Consider the following 20086-nt stretch of genomic DNA (forward strand, 5'->3'; position numbering starts at 1 on the left):
GGGCCTCTCCGAGCGGCGCTCCCGGGGGTCCCGCCGCCCTTCCCGCGGCGCTCACCGCCAGCCCGCCCGGGCAGCTCGGGGAGGCGGCGACGGCTCGGTGCCGGCGGCTGGTTCCGCTGCCGGAGCTGAGAGCGGTTCGGTTCGGCTCGGCTCACCCGACACCGGGGAGGCTGCCGGGCGGCCCGGGGCGCGGCGCAGCGCCTGCGGGAGCACCGGGCTCTGCCCCGCTCCGCTCCGGCTTGGAAGTTTTGGTCATAAAATGCTACAAAACGCCATGAATCGGCAACGGAGAGCGCGGCTGTGCCGGCGTGGAATGAAACAAATAAACCGCACGATGCATCGGAAGTTTTAGAGCTTGAGATAATACAATGTAGCCAGCTCTGTTCGAGTTTCTTTCCAATAAAAAAGAATTACAAAGAGGTTAGCTGTCTGTGCTCTTTTGCTGACCGGAAAATTGCAGGAGTTCTTGATTTTGTAAAGCAATGTAATCACGGTGTTACTGCATTAAAATAATACAAACAATTTCTAAATAAGTAGTCCGGTATATGAAAGGTGGTGGCTGTGGCTTAGAACGAATCTCTACATGCTGATTTCAAAGTAAGTATTTTTTTTTTCCCATTTTGTCCAGGGATCTCTTTATTCAAGTACTGAATACTCGGTGTATCTTGTTTTCATCTTTCAAACATTTGCAAACGGATCTTGCAAAAAAAAAAAAAAATCAAAATCTGATCACCTACATTTTAATTACATTAAAATAATTAAGTCTTTTTATATATATATATATATACATATATATGTATATATAGATATACTTCTCATCAGTGTTCACTTCACTTGGCACAGCTGGATTTAAAATGGGACTTTCAAAGAAGAGCTTAACTATATTTCAGGTCAATATCTGAAATCTGAGATCTTTGCAATTGTGTTGGAAAGAGCATGTAGAAAAAATATAAATATATCATATATATTGCAGCCAGACAAAATCAGAACTTTATTTGATCAAGTGACAGGAATAATTGCCAATATGGCTTCCTCTAGCTAAAGAAAATTTTGTGGGGCTTTTACAAGGAGTGAAGAACTGAAAATGAAGGCATTATTTAAGAAGTAAAAGTGTTTCTCACTAGTTAAGTGTGTTTTAACTTGTTTCAGATGGGGTTTTGTTCTGGTTTTGTTTTCTTACAATTTGAAGAAATCAGAATATATTTCTTGTTTGCTCCTCCTTTCATCAAGGAGATCTTTTGCCAAGAAGAAAAAAATATCAAGTAAGGGAGTAAAATGGGGCAGCAACCCAAGCATGAAATCCCTTTGGCGAGAACAATGAGACCCTCCTCTCCAGAATCAGTTTTGCCTTACTGGTATGATAACGGTGTTTTCAGCTAACATTATCGTAGATCTATTGTGAATTCAGCCCCAGGACCTTCTCTATCTTAAAATTATAGAGAAGGAGTGTTAAAATTGCTTTTTAATACCTGGTATTGGTTAGATTTTGATGCCCAGATTTCCTTCCCAGTAGCCATTATTTATTAATAAGGATATATCCCCTCCCTTTCTCTAAAAAATGCTAGTGTAATGTTGGCCTTTGAAGACGCTCTGCAACAATTTGGTTTTAATATTTTTAAAAATCTTAATTTGGATACAAAATAGTTATTTTGTTATGTTTAGGCAAAATTTAAGATGGTAGCTGCTGAAGTTTCATACTTTAATTTTTTGTTTTGTTTTAATTTGTTTGGATAACTTAAAATACATTTATTCCGTTGCTGGATCCAGTTCAGGCAATCATTTGGTCTTTTACAAATTTCATCAGGAATAAGCATTCCAATTTCAATGTAACATTCATGAAAAGAGCTGTTTAAATTGGCCATTAATATGTATATCCTTTGAAGAATGTGGTCATGAATGTTTGTATTTAAAGTGTGTTTTCCCACTACAAAATATGTTCTGTCATTTGCTATGTATTATTTTTCTCAAGATCAGAAACCATCTTAATGTTAATTTTAGTCATGTTTTTGTTTCTGGTCTGTTTCTTAAGAAGACTGAATAGTTGATTCTTTGAATTATAGATTATATGCGATTTAAAACTACCTGTGAAGCTGAAGGCTGAGCTTGTGGGATTGTTGGCCCCTCCTGCAGACATTAGTGTTTATATATGAATAATTTCGTTAAGTCATTTCAGTTATTGTTCATCTGGTTTAAAATAAATTAGGTTCAGTCTTTTGTGCTTCTCATGAAAGCTATACCATATAACTATTTGCTTTGCAATGGATTACCTTAGTATATTGTACATGGTTTTGGTATTAAATGCTAGGGAACTCTGATTGCAAGAGATCTGTTTGGGTAGGTATTGTCAGTATAAAATGGCTGGCACAATCTTTTTACATAAGGAAATCTCCATATTTTTCCCCCCCCCAAGTTATGGTTTTCTGACATTTAAATAGTCAATGAAGCTTGACTCTATTATTTCTAAAACATTTTGTGCAGAGTCTAGTTATTTTCCAGAGAAGGGGAAGTAACTAAAAGTTCTACAAAAATAAGTATTTAAGTAGTAGAAGAGAGACCTGTGAAACAAAAATTCCCTGCAACTTCATAAAGCAAAACCTGTGAAAATAAATAGAAGCCTTCGTCTGATGAAATTAAAGCGCATACATGTAGCATTAGTTTCATGCTAATTAATTCCTGTTTTAAAGCTCAATTTACATCTCAATTGAGCAATCCTTGATACAACTGGAGGCACACAAACATATCTTAGACTAAGTAGTTGTTTCTACAAATTTCTAGAAGAAAAACTTGAATCTGAAATGTTTTTGGTTTCTTTAAAGTTTTGCAACAGTAAACAGTTTATCTGAGCTTTTAAATGCTCTTAAAATACTACTCAAACCAAAGTTAGAAAATCAAGTAGGAAAACATGAAACAAGTGATATATTTAGGTAAACCTAAGCCTGCAAGGCTAGTTTGAGGCTATTTTTTGCAAGCCTGTTTTGAGTCCATTGTTTGAACGTATAGTCATGCTGTAGGAGTGGGGCTGAGCTCACAGAATGCACACTAACAAAGTACCGTAATGGGGTCACAGAGGCCAGAGAAAAAATTCAGCTTTCTTGCATCAGACCTGTGATAAAGCCCCAGCCTGTATGTAAACAGAGAAACATTCTCACAGGCAACAGCTAGAGGCAAAGCTAATACCTGCCTTCTTTGCCTTAAGTTAACAATGTAAAAAAAAATATAGTCAAAGCTGCATTACCAAAGAAACGCCAAAATGTGTTTCTTTTCTTTCTTTGGGTGAAAAAAAAAAAAAAATGTCAATTGCATGCTTCAATCTACTTTCTTACACTGAATGATGGCTGCAGAAAAATTCCAAAGTGTTTGTGCCCCTTTGTCTTAGTCATGTGTGGATTTTTAAAGTTAATATTCAATGCTGAAATGTTAATTTTGAACTGAAAGATGGTTCCAGTAAAAATATGATCTTAATTTCTTTCAGAACAAAAAATTCCAAATATATGTTTTAATATCAATGAAACATAGATACAAAGTAACTTAACTGAATTCAGTGCTCAAGTTGCTTAAGTAAACCCGGAAATTTACACAATTTTAGTTAAATTTCTTGCAGGTTTGACAAGTTCGTAAAAATAGAGCTTTTTCTCCTGGACTAAAAATAAAAATAATCAAAATAATTAAATCACTGTTTCTAAAAAGATAACAATAAATGGGGATGTTTCATATCAGTCATATAATTTAATTATTTGATTAAATATAACTTTTTTATATCGTCCCTTTTTAATTTTAATTGCACCCTTTTAATATTGCCTTAAGCTCTAAGAGTCTAAAACTCACCCAAGAACTGCTTGTTTTGAAAGCACACGTTTTTAGCAAGTTGTGGTTATTTACTTTGAGAAAGATTGTGGGCAGGGGGAGTTCAGTAGTGGAAATAACAAGACAAGAGCATTTCCTGGCTCCACCAAGTCAAAAGCCAACAGGTGCCCCTCAGTTCCTTAGGAAATCTCTCCCTGGCCTGGCTAAAGGTTACACTCCTGAGCTGCAAAGGGGATTTTCAGTTGCTGGCTTTTGAAAAAAAGAGAACAAACCAGATCAGCTTTCTGGATGCAAAAGCTGTCAACCTAATTTATGGTTTTCCCTGTGTCCTGTAAATAACTTGCAGAGGTTCAAAACAAACTTCAAAGTAGTTCATGGGTGTATTCCAATGAGAAGCAGCAAATTGTCAAGTTTCAAAGTTCAGTTGTCTTAATAATTAGGAAAGAGGGAACAAACCTTTCTTTTCCCATAGAAAAATAAAGTTTACCCCATATATACTTTCAGACAGCTTAAAAACTCTTTTGAGCAAAAAGAAGAAAAAAACCCCAAAAAAACTTGACAAACTGTTGCCTGAGGGAATATTTTGTTTTATCTATAAATTATGACTGAAAGAAATGAGTGAAAAAGATAAGAGATTTTTATACTTAAAACCCCTAGAAGAATCCTATTGTACAGACAGCCACTGTTTCCATCCACTGCAGACAAAGTTGCAATTGATTTAGTTTTAGTCTTATACAAAATGTTGGGTGTTTTTTTGTTGGTTTGGGTTTTTTTCTTTCACATTGGACATCTTGTTGCAAACCTATGGCATGAGACATATCTGTACAGGCATAGTCTCATCCTAAAGCTTCTGTGGAGCCTGGTGAAAACAAGCCAGGACATGCTTTGCAGATCTGACATTGTAGGTCAAGCAGCGGAAAGCTCTGCACACCTTTGAGATCTGGTTATCAAATGACTGTTTCTGGTTGTAAACATCATGCTTGAAAAACTAGTGTTCAAATTTTAAAAACATATACAAAATCCAGATTTTTTTTTTTTCAAAGCTGTTGAATTTCTAAGATAATAATCCTATAATTTTGTTTTGTATCTGCATTATACTTCAGAAGTGTATAATTTTTCTGCTGTATTAATGTTCTTGCTAAAGTGTTAATTTACTAATTTTTTTAACAAATGCATTTTCTGATAAGTTTCATTTAAGATTCTGTAATGCTCAAACCAACTTAATTGATTATATCTTTATTATTATAAATTATTTTCTTTTTATACACTTTAGGGACACAAGCAGTCTTAAATGCTGAGGAAGTGTATCCTAGATTAGGAAATAATCTTTAAAATAAAATAAAAATCAAGAAATACCAACAACATATTAAAATAAAAATGGTGTTTGGTTGCTTTGGTGTGAGAGGTGAAGACTTCCTTGCTGTTAAATACTGAACACAGCTCTTAGTCTTTCCAGGATATCTATTATTTTCCATAACTCTTTCTACGTGATCCTTGAAATAAATTTTGAATAAGCTTTAGATATGGCAAAATACTATATTCCTGACTGCCTCAGAAATCTCTATCAATGACTAACCAAGTAACAGATGAAAACCTCTCCTTGCCTTGGAATTAAGACTTGCATAATGGTTAGTTGCTGTTTTAGACTCTGATCTAGGTGTAACTGAACAGAAAACAACACTGAGAGAGAATATTTTAACACAATTTTTTTAACTCTTTTCAGCTGTGGCCAATATTGTCTCTTAATAGTAAGGTGGTGCCCTGAAATAAGAATGGGTTCCTTTCTAGCAAACTTCTCTGAAGAAGTTCAACAATTCTCAAAGGAAAAACTCAACAGGGTAATGTGGTGAGAAGTATCCCGGAGGGAAGTGGTGGGGCTGCCTTTGACTGCAGCCACCAAGTTCTAAAGGAAAAGCAGAGCAATAGTGGCCAGTGGAACTCATTAGCATCACAGATGAAATGCTGCCTTTTCTTTGACACATCCTAAAACACTTGCATGTGGGCACAGAGAACTGCCCCTTGGGAATGGGGGAAATTATCATTTTTCCACCCATCATGTAGTATTTCTTCAAAAAAGGACATCCATGCACCACCAAAGGAATCAAATCTATGCTGGTGTTGTGGGTACTAGGTGCCTGCAGATACACCATTTTAATTTCAAAATGCAATAATTTTTTTTCTATTTCTGGTTTACTTTGACGTTCCCTGATCGGATGTTAGGTAGAAACATGCACTACTTGCTGAACCCCAACAGATTTAATAGCATTTACAGGATCACAAAATAGTTTCTGCATTCACATGGCCAAACAAAGAGATAACCTAAGGACAGTACTAGAACTTGGGTTTACGTGGACACTCTCCCCTTAGAGCTGAGGGCTTGCATAGAAAGCTCTGGAGCTCATTGAATTCACCTACGTCCAGTGGGGCGTTGACAGCAAGGACACTGTGATGTACCCAAAACACGAGTGGGGAGGCTTATAAAATTCATAGAAGATGCTCTCCCCGCTCTTCCTCCCCTTTGCAGCAGTTGCTGCCTAACGATTAAACAAGGAGCCTGTCAACGTGTGGAGGACAGGCTCATCTGGGAGTCGAGCAGGGAGGACATCTGCCTGGGGAAGGGGCTGGAGCTGGTGAGCCTGGGCTGAGGCAGGGCTGAGGCGGGGAGGAGGCAGGGCTGAGCCAGCCGCCGCCGGAGCTTGACGCCGCTCTGGACTGCTCGGGAATGCGGGAGCGGTGGGTGGGCAGCAGCGGAGAGCGGGGCTGCGCCCGCGAAGGTGGTCTGATGGCTTCGCGGGGTCGGGCGCTTGGCGGGCTCACCTCCCGGCTCCCTTCCCTCCGACAGCGGCTTCCGTCGGATGCTTTCTTTGGGTGGGGTTCACGCACCGGAGGAAGGCGTGAGGCTCGGCCCGCGGGCGTGGATGCGCGGCGGAGCCGGCGGCGCTGGGGAAGCCCCGGCCGCCCCGCAGCTCCGGACCCCGCTGGGCCGCACCAAAGCGGGGAGCCCCCGCTTCAAAGCGGGGCCGTGCGGCTGCGGGCGGCCCGGGACCGCCTCCGCTCGAGGGGCAGCGGCGGGAGCGCCGGCACCGGCAGCACCCCGGGAGGCGCCGGAGCGGCCCCCGCCGCCTCTCCTTCCCCGCTGCCTGCCGCTGCTCTCCCAGCCCCCCTCGCCCGCCCCGTGTCTCTTCACACCCCACAGAAATCCTTCCCCAGCCCCGTCCGCCCCCGCCCCCAGCCCCTGCCCGCGCCGGGGTCGTGGAGCGCCGGCAGATTGCGGCGGGGGGCCCCCGGCTGGAAAAGGGCCGGGAGGGCAGCAGCCACTGGAGGACAAGCACACGGTGCCTTCTGGAAGATGCTCCTTTGCAGTAGCCACAAAAGACCGGGGACAAAGACAACAGAGATCCCGGTTTCCAAGCAGTGGGAGAAGGGAAGACACCGATATTTTCCTTTGCGCTGACCTCGCGAAAGATGCCCCAACCTCACCGCCAAGGAAAAGCCAAACCGCCCCAAAATGTTTGAGCATGTGCGGGCTTTTACATTAACGATTCACACTTGGCTCTATACATATTTAAATTGGGACATTATTAAGCTTGTGCCTATTCAGACATATGCCCCTAGCAGGGATGCTGGCTCCTCACATTTTCTTTGTGGTGTTGAAGATAGTGGAGACAGAGGAAGAAGAGTGTGTACATGTATGGTTCCTAAGAAAGTGTATTTCACATCCCTGCAAAGATAAAACACACCCTTCTTCCCAAGTGCTATAGATAAATCTGATCTTAGAAAGACTGATGTCCTAGGAAATGATTTTCAGAATGTTTCCTTTTCTGCCAGCAAAAGCCAAAGGGAAAAGGGTAGTAAGCTCCAAGCCAGAGAGCAAGTCACCCTGTGGGATCTGTAACCCATAAACAGGCTGGATTCAGCCCTACCAGGGTACTGGCACAGTCCCTGTGACCTGTTCAGAAGCTCTTATTTTATTGAAATACAGTCCTATCCTTCCCGGTGCCTTCACATTCTCATTTTCAGGGCAACAGGATCCTTGCTGTTCAACAGAGGCAGCTAGTTGTGAAGTTTGGTGTGTATTTACACAGGAAAAGCGTGACAAACCTCTGGTGCTGCTTATTTTCCTACTTAGTCTCTACTCTTCTTTGCCCAATTTGCAGCCATGCCTTTTCTGATTCATCTGGGTTTTCTTTCTACTCCTTCCTTCCCTTTACAACTCTTGACCTTAATCTTCCACCCAGTTTTCTTTCCCCAGCTGTTATTCTTTGTCTCCCTGTCTCTCTACCTGCCTCCCTTCCTTCTTCTCCATATTGAACAGTATTTGATGCCTCTATCCCTCTGGAAGCTCAATTATGCAATGAACTGTAGGATGATGTACTCCTTGTGTAGGTTCCCCCATTTGCAGGGTTCCCACTTGCCTCTAAGAAGAGATTTGGTGAGTGTCAGGCTTTGCTGGAACTTTACTGCTGCTTTAGGGAATCCCTATGAGTTCAAACTGGGTTTTGGAGGGGGTAGAGAAGAAATAGCCCTAAGGGGCAGTGAAAGACTGGTTCAATATAACATGGTTGAGCATTTCCTTCCTGGGATTGCTCTTGAAAAACAGTGCTCAGATATCTTACAACTCTGTTTTGATGACTGGTCTCCCATGAGTAGGACTTTGGTGGTGGAAACATCTCACCAGAGGTTTGGGTGGAGCAGCTGTGGGCTTGGGAAGCTGTTGCTGATGGAAATGCTGGGGTCAGCACTCTCTGAAGCTCAGGCAGACACTGCCTACAGCAGAGGCAGTTTCTGCCAAGAAATTGGCACTATGCTGGAGAAGAAGCAGTGCAGACCCTGAGCTGAGAGGAGGAAGTTAAAAGCAGATGAGATCTTTGTGGGTTTGCAGTAACCGATGTCTGACAGGAAGAGCAAATTTGTGCCAGCATAAAGGAAAGCAAAAAAGGGATGAGAGCGGTAGTCAAAAATCCATATTGTTCACTCAGTAACTAAAGAGTTGTCTGACTCCAGAAGAAAAACAGTGTGTTAGCTGCAAGAAGAAAAATAAAACTCTTTCTGTAGCTCACTCTGAAACTGAAGTTTTGCTTCTTTATTAATGACTTAAAGGACTGCAAACATCATCTTCTCCTCCCTGCAAATCTTTCTGCTGTTTATGTAATTTTACAAGTTCCATGGTTATTGATTCAAATGTTAATAGTTTGCACTCAGGAATATACCATATAAATGGATTCATCACAAATCAACTTTGTGTAATAAGAACCTTCACTGCAGCTGGAAGTGAGGAGGTGACAGTGATGAGATAACAGAGAGGACAAGTTTTAGCACTGGTTGCAGAAAGTGGATAAAACACAAAGCTCCAGGCAGTGTCATCCACTGCCAGAAATGACTTCTTGGACAAGCATAATTTCTTCTTCATTTTCATCTTCATCTCGCTCAGTCCCACTCTTTTCTCACAGGCAGAGATCACAAAATTTCCACAGCCACCTGCTCCACAGTGTGTTTGTCCCATGGTGTGTCCCAGAATATTCTCTTTCCACACAGTGTTTCTCTCCAAATTCTTGATTCCAATAACCCCTTCCCTTCCCTTCCCTTCCCTTCCCTTCCCTTCCCTTCCCTTCCCTTCCCTCTGTAACTTCCTGAGCAATTTCTGAATTTTCCGGTTTGTGCTTCTGTCCTCAGCCTTGTACCTTGTTTTCCCCTCTCCTTGCCCACATTCCAGTGAGGTTTAGCAAAGCAACAGGAAATTCCTTCCTTACACCTCCTTTCTCTCTTCACTTCTGCTGCATTCATTATTCCTGTTGCTGAAGCTCACAAATGCCATTTAGCTTTTGCCTCACACCCAAATGACTGGCAAATCCTTCCTATCTCTCTCTTACACACGACAGTTTTCTTCTTCCCTCTTTGCCAAGGAGGAACTGTACTTTGATTACAAAGGTGATGCTGATTAAGACAACACTTTATCTTGTTTGAGGGGAAGACCACCTTCCCAGCAAAGGGAGAGAATCAAAGCAGAGCCTTTCCTGATTAAGGCTGATCCAATGCACCCAGTGAAATTTTGGAAATTCCTGGGTACCTCCTCAGAGTTCTACTCACATTCCTCCTGATTAGTAGAAGATTATGGGAAGTTTTTGCATGGATATCACCACCAAGAAAGTAAGCTGGCAGCACGTTTCAATGAGCTGTTGTCGTGATGATATTTAAGAAGCTAACTCATAAAATTATCATTATAGCCATGGAGGCTCATCTTTCTTACTCCAAACAAGTTCGAAATCATAGACTCAGAGAATCATAGAATATCCTGAGTTGGAAGGGACCCACAAGGATCAACTTTTAGAGAGGAGTGTGTGGCAAAAAGACCTTGGCAGTGTTTGGAGCTGTCGGAGTTTTTGGGGCTGCTTCTCCCCTGGAGCTGTTATTAATTAGGGACTCGACACTGGTCCGTGCTGATTTTCAGCAGCAAGCGGGTCAAACAGCTGCTCAGACACATTTAGTTGCCTGTGACGTGCCTTCAGTAAAAGGCAGTGAGACAGCAGAGTGTAGTCACAGTGGAACTAATGAGCTAAAAGTAGAAAGCAGGAGGGGACAAGAGCAGGTGGCTTTAGCAGGCGGGAAAAGGAAGGTTTATATTTCCACATGCTGCAGAGGATGACTTTAGCTATCCGGGTAGGTATTCAAGTGGAAATCCTCTCTGCCGCTAGCCAGGCTCAGTGAGAGATGAGCAGAGATGCTGGTCTCAGACCCTGCTTACCTCCCCATATCCATTTCACCAGTCCCGATGGGGTAGGTGGGTGCTGGAGCTCAGAACTGGATACATCAACAGCTGCTCTCAGCTCAAGCAGAGATGATGGCAACCCCCTTCCTTGGTTTTGCTAAGCTTCCCCATGTGGTGTGCTGCAACAGAAGCAGCAGCTGCAATTTAGTTTTTCCTCAAGAAGTTGTAGAAGAAATGAGTTTCATCTTTGGGACACAGACTTTGCCAGAGACAGCCATAATTTACCACCTGCAGCTTCAGGACGACACGCTGGGCTGGCTCACAAGCTGGTGCTGGTGGGAGACACAGCTCCTCCCTTGGCACCCTGAGGCTGCACAAGCTGGGAGGGCAGGGGGTGGAAGCCAGATGGTGCTCCTGGGTGAGACAGGGATCACTGTGACACCACAGGTGTTGGAGGGTGGTGACTAGGTCTGTCCCAGGAAAACCACCAGGGCAGGAACCATGAGCTTTCTGCTGTGCTTCCAGGGATGTTTTCCCCATGCTCTCTCCTCTGTGTACTTCACAGGACAAGTGGGGAAGGGGTAAGAAATCAGATGTTGCAGAAAAAATCATCCAGACCAAGCCCCAAAAGAGAGCAAGCTCTTATGGAAGCTGGAGAGCTTTTTATAGTGTCCCTGTGATAAGCATAGCTTTCCAGTCCATCAAAAACCTTAATAATTGTTCATAAAACATCCCAGTTACACCTCTGGAACCCCTGTTCCTGTAAAAGTGCATGGACTAAAGGGTGAATCCTGCACTCAAATCACCTTCAAGCAACAAGTGTTTCCAAACTTGTGGAGGTTGCAAGGGCACCTTCACAGCACTCAACAGCTAGAACACTCCTGAGGCAGTTTTCTACTTCTTCAGCCTTCTGCCAAAAAAAAAAAATAACATAGGAAATGGTTTTATTAATGTAAGAATACATGGCTATCCAAAAAAGTTACCTTAAATGCTTGGAGTGTACATGGAATTGTGGAATGGATACATTCCTGCTCGCATCCTCCTCTTCCCCATCCTGCTCTTCCTCTTGCTTTCTCATTTTATCACCTCTGTTTCAGCAGACTAACAGTTGCCACAGGAATTTAAGAATCTGCACCTGTTCCAAGATAAAGGGATCTGCCATTAAAATTTCCTTAAAAAACAGCTATTACCTGAAGTTCTGGCCAAGAAAAAAAGATGAAGATGTATTTTAAAAGATCAGAGAGGTTGGATCCAGGCTGGAGCACACTTTGGTCCTATTGAGACAAGCAAAAGCTGAGGTCTTGCCCCTGGTGACACAAGGAGTTGCTCCCCCACTCACTTTTGCTGTCTCCCCCTGCCAGGAAGGAGGAGTCCCAATTGCTTTGGATTGTCAGGGGGTTTCTGACTACCCAGTAGGGGAAATAAGTCACTGTTTTTCTCCTTGTGCCAAAGTGGAGCAATAATAAAAATTTTTGGGTGACTTGTATGAGTAAGGGCAGTTCATGTATCTCCGTCAATAACCTAATTCTCATCTCCAGCCTTACTGCAGGGGTCTTCTCCGGGGCACTGTCTGTAGATCTGCCTCCTTCAGATCTTTGTGGTGCCTGTCTCATCAAACAAAACCTTTCTCTGACATTGGCTTTCTTTCCCAGCTCCAAAGCTGATGTTAAAACTCTCCATCTCCTCAAAGTTACGTTTCTGCTTTGGAACACCAGTGTTCTGAGGCAGGTTAGTGCAAAACAATCAGCTCTTCTACTCATTCCTCCATGGAGTTTGGGCTCAGCATCCCTTGCAGAGGGATAGGTTCATGGCTAGAAAACAAAGGTTTTGCTTTTAGATAAGTTTTGGGTTGCTAATTTTTCTCCAAATTTTAGTTTTCATTTGGCTGGTTCCTCCACACTTCCCCCACTGTGGATACCCCTGCCCTACTATCTACTTAATTCTCACTACATTTGCTTACTTACCCCTCTAATGCATTAGAGTTCTCTTGCTCACTATCTCCATTCCCAGGCAGCTTACAATGCTCCTGAAAGTCAGACACTACACAGTGGCCACAACAGGAATCGGAAAAACTGAGAACTGTAAAATGTTCACTTGTGAAAAAATATTTTGAAGATGCTGAAGGAAGAAATAAGCAAGTAATCTGCCCACTGGGGATGTTCATTTAAAAAACAGGCATATCCTTCACAGGTCTAGCAATTGTCCAGCTACCTGCTCCTATTAGTGAATTAAATTGATTAATGATATTCTTAGTCAAAGAAGAGTTGCAAAAGTCACAAAGAAAAAAAACAAAAAAGCAGGCAGAGGCTGCTTCTGCATCCCTGGTTGTGCAGTTCCAACAGGCTATGAAGTTTTCCTCTGTGAGTAGCTGGAAATCCACTATTTCCCAGAAAAGTTGTTTCTTGCAGTTTGGGAGCTCAGGTAAAATGATTTCATTCAAAGTTTTCTCAGTTTGAGGTTTTGATACATTCTAGCCAGGTATCAGCCTCTTGATTTCACTCTTCTTGTCTCTCCCCTCAGGATTTCAGGTGTGCTGTCTGAACAGTGTTTGGGCTGGTTGTGTTACCACACCAGGGTTTGAGTGAGCACCTCTGCTTTTCTGCTTTTGGAGACAGCTGAGATGCACACAGGCATGGAAAGCAGCAGCACCTTGCTCATCTCAAGGTACACATAGAGGTACCAAACCATCACCTGCTGTTTCACCTGGGAAGTGCCCAGGTGTGGGGTCCAAGCCCCCATTCTGGCTGATCTCTGTGCAGGCTTGTCTGCAGCCCCTGCTGTGCTGCAGCATGGCTGTGCCTTGAGTGAAGGCTCCACCGAGTCTTCCTCACAGGTGCAATGCAGAAGTATCTTTCTCTAACTTAAAATAAAAGGTTGGAGGTGTGGCAAGGCAGGGGTTAAGCACAGATGGAAGGGGACAGAAGCATACATAGATTCTCTTTCTCTGTGTTCCCCTGTCAAAGACGGGCACCAGGGACGCTCATGAGGAAAAAATTAACTTTTTTATTCATTCATTCTGGACTCCTCTGGTCATTTAAAAAGAAGATCTGGAGCACAAGTAGCACCTTCTTTCCAAAGGACTCAAACAAGATGGCCACAATTCAAGCTTCCCAAATACTTCTGCTCCCCACAGCCCAAACACAATACCAGTTACTTCCAATCCTACCTGCTCAGACAGCCACTGGAGCAGCTGGGCTTGCAGCACAGTGTGGCTGGTGGATTTGGAAGCTGCCCCAGAACAGGTGATGGAACTGTTGAATCTCTGACTGAGCACTTTTCTCTCCCTCTCTACCTGGGACTGGCAGGGCAAAGGATGGGGAATCCCAGAGGTGCTCCTGGCTGGCATCAGTCAGTGCTCAGCTGCAGGAGGTCTTCAAGCTTAGCAACCCTCAACCCCCAGCTTTAGCAGCAGAGAAACAGGAGACTATTTTGGCAGCAGCGAAATGGGAGACTGTTCTGTCCTTCCTAGGGCTGGTGGTAGGTAGAGGAGCTCCCAGGTTTTGCCCACAGCAGTCCCCCAGATTTCAAGATGGGGAACAGCTGCAGCCCAGGGACCTCTGTTTGACAGTGGGGAGCTGGGGGGTTGTCAATAGTGGGGAGTGAGCCAAACCCACTTGGGTGCTACTGGTGGGAGGTTTAGACTGTATGGTCAGCCTCTGGACTGGGCTGTACAACTGCTTCTTGATTAAACCAGGGATAACCACTGTCCCGAGTGACTGATTTCTGCAGTTAAGATCTCAGGTTTCTCTGCCTTTGAAGACCTAAATTAACTCTGTGGTACAATCAAAGATGTGCTAAACTGTAGAAGTTTAAGGGAATATTAAAACGTGGATTCTGTAATATTTTTTAAATGTCTTGGTATTTGAGCCTGCGTTTCCAACTGCTCTGCAATGTGCAGCTTGCAGACACTGCAGGGGTGCTCAGCAAGGAGCAGCCTCCCCACCAGCCCTGGACTGGGGACATCATGGGTGGGGTGGGATAAGCAGGGATTGAGACATGGGGCTCAACCCTCTCCTCAAACTGAAGCTCTTTGTTCCTTCATCATCTGCATCCACATGAGAAAGAAGCCTCTTGTAATTTTTAGCTCCAGAACTGGATCCTCTGAAAACTCATCTCCAGAGACATCTGCTTGGGACCAGACAGCCCAGTCCTTACGGCTGTCCCTATGCATGAGGCTACTCTTTTGTGTTCTGTCAGTATTAGCTTAGACTTCCTAAACTTATTTTTGATTATATAACATTGCTCAATCATCTTTCACAGATCCTCTTGAGAATCGCCCACCATCTTCCAAAGCTGAAACAGACAAAGTAAAAAAACACTGGAAGAAGAGCACTTATTAGCTTCATCTTCATATGTGGAAAACTGAGAGCAAATCTTCTCTCCAAGGTTACCCATGCACTCATCCAGTTCTACATTCCCACCACATCAGGTATAATTCCAGTATTAATTTTCCTTTCCAGGGAATATTTTCAGCTATATCAATATTTAGTCCAGTTGTTAACTTTCATAAGGTTTTTTCTTCTTATATTTTGAAGACCTATTGTTCTTAACTCCTTTCTGTGAAATTCACAGACGAGTTGCTGTATGGGTTCCCTTCTAGCCTCCAGTAGATAGAAATTATAAAAACAGACAGTATATAAAACAGTCTGGAAATCAAGACTCTGACAGAATGTTTAATTTTAAAACAATAAAAGACCCTACACTTTATGTTCTACTCTGCATGTGAGCCCAGCAACAGAGGTTTTTAGGGTTTTTAGTGAAGTTTTGCTCTTGCTACCTTTTCTCTCAAGTGCCAGCAGTGGATGTGATGGTATCACACGCAGTCTTGGCAGAGCCAGCTGTGTTGGAGGGGTGTTCAGGGCCACCCTGACTGCACAGCAACAGCCGTGGTTATTTGTGCTACTCTCACTGCTCAAGCAGAAGATTTGGCATCAGCCACTTTAAATATTACTTATATTTGCTGTAAACATATGAAGGATACTTGGACACAAGCAAGAATGTGGTCTTCAGCTCGGCAAATAACCCTGCCTTACCTGCTCTAAAGAGGCAGCAGATCTGCTAGATGTTCCTTTGGACATGGTCCAGTGGGATGAGGATGGCATCTTCCCTGTCCGCTGATACATGAAGAAGAAAGGCTTTGGAATATGAAATGCAGGTTAGGACCTGTTATCTCTGCTTTTTTTGCCCTCTCTGCCAAGGAGAACAGAGCATTTGGTACACTTTCCTGTGCTCCACACCTTGCAGTGGGAGGAGAAGAGAGCCAGTGAGAGCAAGAGGTGCTGAGCAGCAACCCCACACCTGGCTAGGGGCAGCAGCTGGGCAAGTCAGTGTTTAGCTAATGGGAAGCTTGACTACCTGTAATTAACCTTCCTCTAAAGTTAATTAATTGCTGTAAAGGAAGAAAAATATTCATGCCTCCTAGAACTGTAAATTGTCAGACTGAAGTTGTATTTGATGCACTGTTAAATTCTTTGGGGCTTAGGGTGGTTTTTTTTTTGTTGTGGCGGTGAGAATCATTGTTTTGGGGGATTTTTGAGGTTTTTTTTTTTAAGAGACCAGTTCCTAAGCATTTACCACACAAAACTGTTAAAGATACAACACAGAAATAAAAATTAGCAGCTCTACCTGGAAGAAAGTATCATCAACCAAATAGAATTCAGCTGTAAAATAATCACGGGATTTGGCATCTGGGATTTTTCAGGGCAAAAGAGATCACCTTTTTGTTCCCTAAATGATACTCCTCTCTCCCCAATCCTGCACTGAATCCAGTGGTCTGGAGAAAGCTGACATCTAGATCAAGGAGGAGACAAGAAATAGGAGCACTAGGATAGCATATTAGACTGTGAAAGGTGAGAAGCAGGAGACAGCTGCTGGCTGGCTAAGTCCTCCATTCTGCTGCCATCCTACCACAGCTCAGATCACACCAAAATACCCCAGCAGTGCACACAAGAGTCATTCAACCAGTTGAATGTTCCCTGGTGAAGGCAGTTTGTGTGTTTATTGTGAGATTAGACACTAGGCAATATTTGTAATGATGTGTGTTGTTAGTGTAGTGGAATCATGTATCATCAACAGTGATTTAGTAATCAATGCTCCATGGTTCCTCTCTCCTGCACTGTTGTGGGAGTTGGGCATCTGCTTCCACAGAACCTGCAAAAGACAGAGTCACTGCAAATTATTAAATCCTAACATCATATAGTGTATAAACATCAGCTGCCTTTAGCCATCCATCAGGTTGTCTTTATCTCCACAAGTTTTATGGGATTCCTACCATGAGACAAAGAAGGCCATCTTAATATTATTGAGGTAGTACTGAAAATACACATCTCCCTCATAACCTTGGATCCAAACTAGCAAAAGACTGGCTACTTATGCTGAGAACAGGAGCAAAATGGAACAGTGAGAAAAAGGGGTCTGCACAGTCCATGGTTCTTCCATCTAAAGAGCTGCAAGACTGGACTTCACACAGAACTGATCCACTGCTCTACCCAGTTACTTTATAGATTTTATTTATTTATTTAAAGAAAATATAAAGTTCTATACAAGCTCCTGTGATACACCTGAAAGCTACTTGAGGAGTTCTCTGTCTGTACTTCAGGGTAAATCTTGAAAGACAAAGAAACATGATGGAGGATTACCCTGTGCTGCTTACCAGTGCTGCTATAATCCAAGTATTATGGGACTGGGTCAGCACGAGAAAATTGAGCCTGGAAGTTTTGGCAGATTCTAAATTACTGAACTTGAACCTGTGCAGAGAGTGCTTCCTTGTCCTAATGCAGTACTGGAAGAAGAACGAGGGTGGACTCATAGATCAGACTGGTGGAACAATTAATTTCACCAATATTAGCTCTTGGTAACCACAGTTCTCCATTCTTGACCCCTAATGTATCAGATCCCTTCACAGCTGGAAGGCTCTACCAAGCACAAAAGAAAAAAAGAGAAAAAGGGGGGTACAGAGAAACAACTACATTTTAAGATTAAAAAATAATCTTACACAGGAAGCACTACTAGCCTTTTGTGCAGTGGGACAATTATTTGCACCATAGCTGCTTGTTAGGAACTAACTTGAAGAAAATTTTGCAGACCTTTGTTGACAAAGGTCTTCTTTCATGTTTTGCCAAGACAACTTAATTGCTATTTGAATGTGAAAGAGATCTACCATTAGATATCAAAAATGTAGCCTCAGTTGCTACCACAAGGGTTAAGAAATGATTCTGTGTAAGGTGGTCTCTCACTTCCTCAGGAAATTCAGCAACAGACCCGCTGAAGTGGCTCATAGCCTTTCCCAAGGCCATTAGTGTATCTGCCAGTTTTAGTGAATATTTCAACTTCTGTATCTAAAGCAATAGAAGGAAAAGCATTAGGGTTTATTTGTTCCAGTTTAGTAACAAGTTACCTCAAACTGAGAAAGTGTGATGATGGTGTTTTTTGTGGTCTCTGCACATACCAACCTATTTAAGGCAGACTGTTTTTTACCTTTACTTGATCCAAGTGTTGTATTTACAAATACAAGTGTATGAAACAGAGAAAAACATTCCTCTGCTGAACCTAACAGTCCCTACCTGTCCATGTACAGATGCAGTGCTACCTGAAAGATTTTACACAGAAGTAAAATGTCAACAAGCAAGAAATTGTCTTCAAGTCCTGCAGGTGAGGCGGCTTAAGTGCATTTTGTGCTCTCCTTTATGCTGCTGTTTAAAAGGCAAGGGCAGTGACTGTGAGAATGAGGGAAATTCACTCGCATCATTTGCGCAACCAAAAAAAAAAAATTGCTTTTGTAGAAAGCAATAGAAAATGTTTAGCCCAGATTGTTTTTCTTCTCTGGTTATTCACATTAGTTCTAGAGGACTGCAGCAGCTAAGGAGACTGACAGTAAAGGGTGGTAGTGGTGTTAAGTCTTCCTGACCTGTTGTTACTTTGCAAAGCCCTGCAGAGAAGGTGTTTTCCCAAAAAGCATTCTCTAGATGTCTGGGCCTCACCATGCCCACATCATGCAGTAATACAGTCAAAAATGCTTTGCTGAGTACTGCAATACCAAGTCTTAACGTCATTACAGATTTGAAGTATAGTTACATAGTAAAAATGACTAAACAACAGTCTTAATAAACTTCATGTCATGTGCATTGTCCATACACACAACCCCTCCTGCAAGGTATTCTGTCTCCACATGTAAACCAGTATGTCTCTTAACTGTTGTCATTGGGTGCAAATTTTCCATTACATACACAGTCTCAGACTAGCCTGGGTAGCAGCTGTTGTGAACTTCTTGTGGCCACTTCTTGGAAGCATTTGGGAACACAGCATATTTAAGAACAAATGTTATCTTGCATTCTCTAGGCTACGCCTAGAATTGAGGCTATACATAAACCTTGATAAACGTCAGGTTTGTCTAAAGTCAGTATTTAAATATTCCCTGCAGCTCATTCTGAACTTCAGCTTCTTGTGTACTAGTAGCACATAGTATTATCAAGTTTGGTTTCTTTAATTAAGTTGACTTGTTTTCACTTTGTTGCACGAGTGTAGTATTTGTTCAGAGTTCTGACTACACTAATAATTCACCTAGTACTAAAAGTACAAAAACGTCTAGAGCAAAGTATGTATGTTTCAGTAGCTGTGTTCGGAGAAACAGTGTAAAAAATACTTTGGCTAATTAATTTCATATATAGAACCTGGAGCTTAAAGAAACAGTGTTCCTAAATCCATTGACAACAAAGCAGAGATGAGGCTTCCATTCCTGGGGAGAATGCAAACCACAGAAGTTAAAAAAAACCTGCTAATCCAGAGATCTTTGCCCAAGTGATCTCAGTTAAAAAACCCCAACCAACCAACAAACCAACCAACCAACCAACCAAATAAACCCCACCCACAAATGAGGAAACAGCTGCAAATTACCTTGTCCTTTTCAGGACTGCCAGTTTTAGAGATGGCCAATTAAGTCCAGCAATTATTCATACATTTCAGACATCTACAAGTATGTCCAGGACAGTAAGAATTACCACTTTCACCTGTTCTTCAAGTTGACTGCCTTACATCACTGAACATGAAGCATAAAATGAGCCATGTAATGCAATGCTGCTGCCACTGATAACTTTATATGGACTTGTGCCAAGTAGGATATTTAGGCCAACAGATCTATCTGTTGGAAACAACAATCTCCGAGCTAAGTATTGCAACACTCCTTCAGCTTCCAGACACCATATTTGCTGAACTGGTCTCTAGCCAGCAAATACAACTTTTCAAGCCTTGACAATTACAGGCCACAAATACCATAAACTGCAGTAAGTAGCCACCTCTCTCTCTCACTTCCTTTTATCCTAATTCCCTGTGCCTGAATGCCTCCCTCAACCTGCACTGCAACTGCCCATGCTTTTGCATCTGGCCACCCCACTGTTCTGGTACACTGCCTTCCATAACTCACACAGAATGATCCAGGCTGGAAAAGACCTCTGAGATCAAATCCAACCTTTGACCAATTACCACGGCAGCAGTAAGTGCCACATTGGAACACACCACCTCCCTGGGCAGGGAATCCATTCCAACGTGTGACCCTTTCTGTCAAGAGATCCCTCCTAATGT

At 42.6% G+C, this 20086-nt stretch overlaps 1 long non-coding RNA gene across 2 annotated transcripts; it reads right to left on the bottom strand.

Moving 5' to 3' along the window:
- Positions 1–9426: 9426 nt before the first annotated feature.
- Positions 9427–19556, bottom strand: LOC117243870. 2 transcript variants are annotated; one of them, XR_004495806.1, is made up of 4 exons: positions 19403–19556; positions 15544–16660; positions 13677–14803; positions 9427–11645 (listed from the first exon to the last, which is right to left on the bottom strand). It is a non-coding gene; the product is annotated as an uncharacterized LOC117243870 (long non-coding RNA). The 2 variants fall into 2 exon arrangements; XR_004495805.1 differs by having other exon boundaries at positions 9427–14803.
- Positions 19557–20086: the final 530 nt, after the last annotated feature.

Source organism: Parus major, chromosome 2, assembly GCF_001522545.3.
Source record: "Parus major isolate Abel chromosome 2, Parus_major1.1, whole genome shotgun sequence".
Classification (NCBI taxonomy): Eukaryota; Metazoa; Chordata; class Aves; order Passeriformes; family Paridae; genus Parus; species Parus major.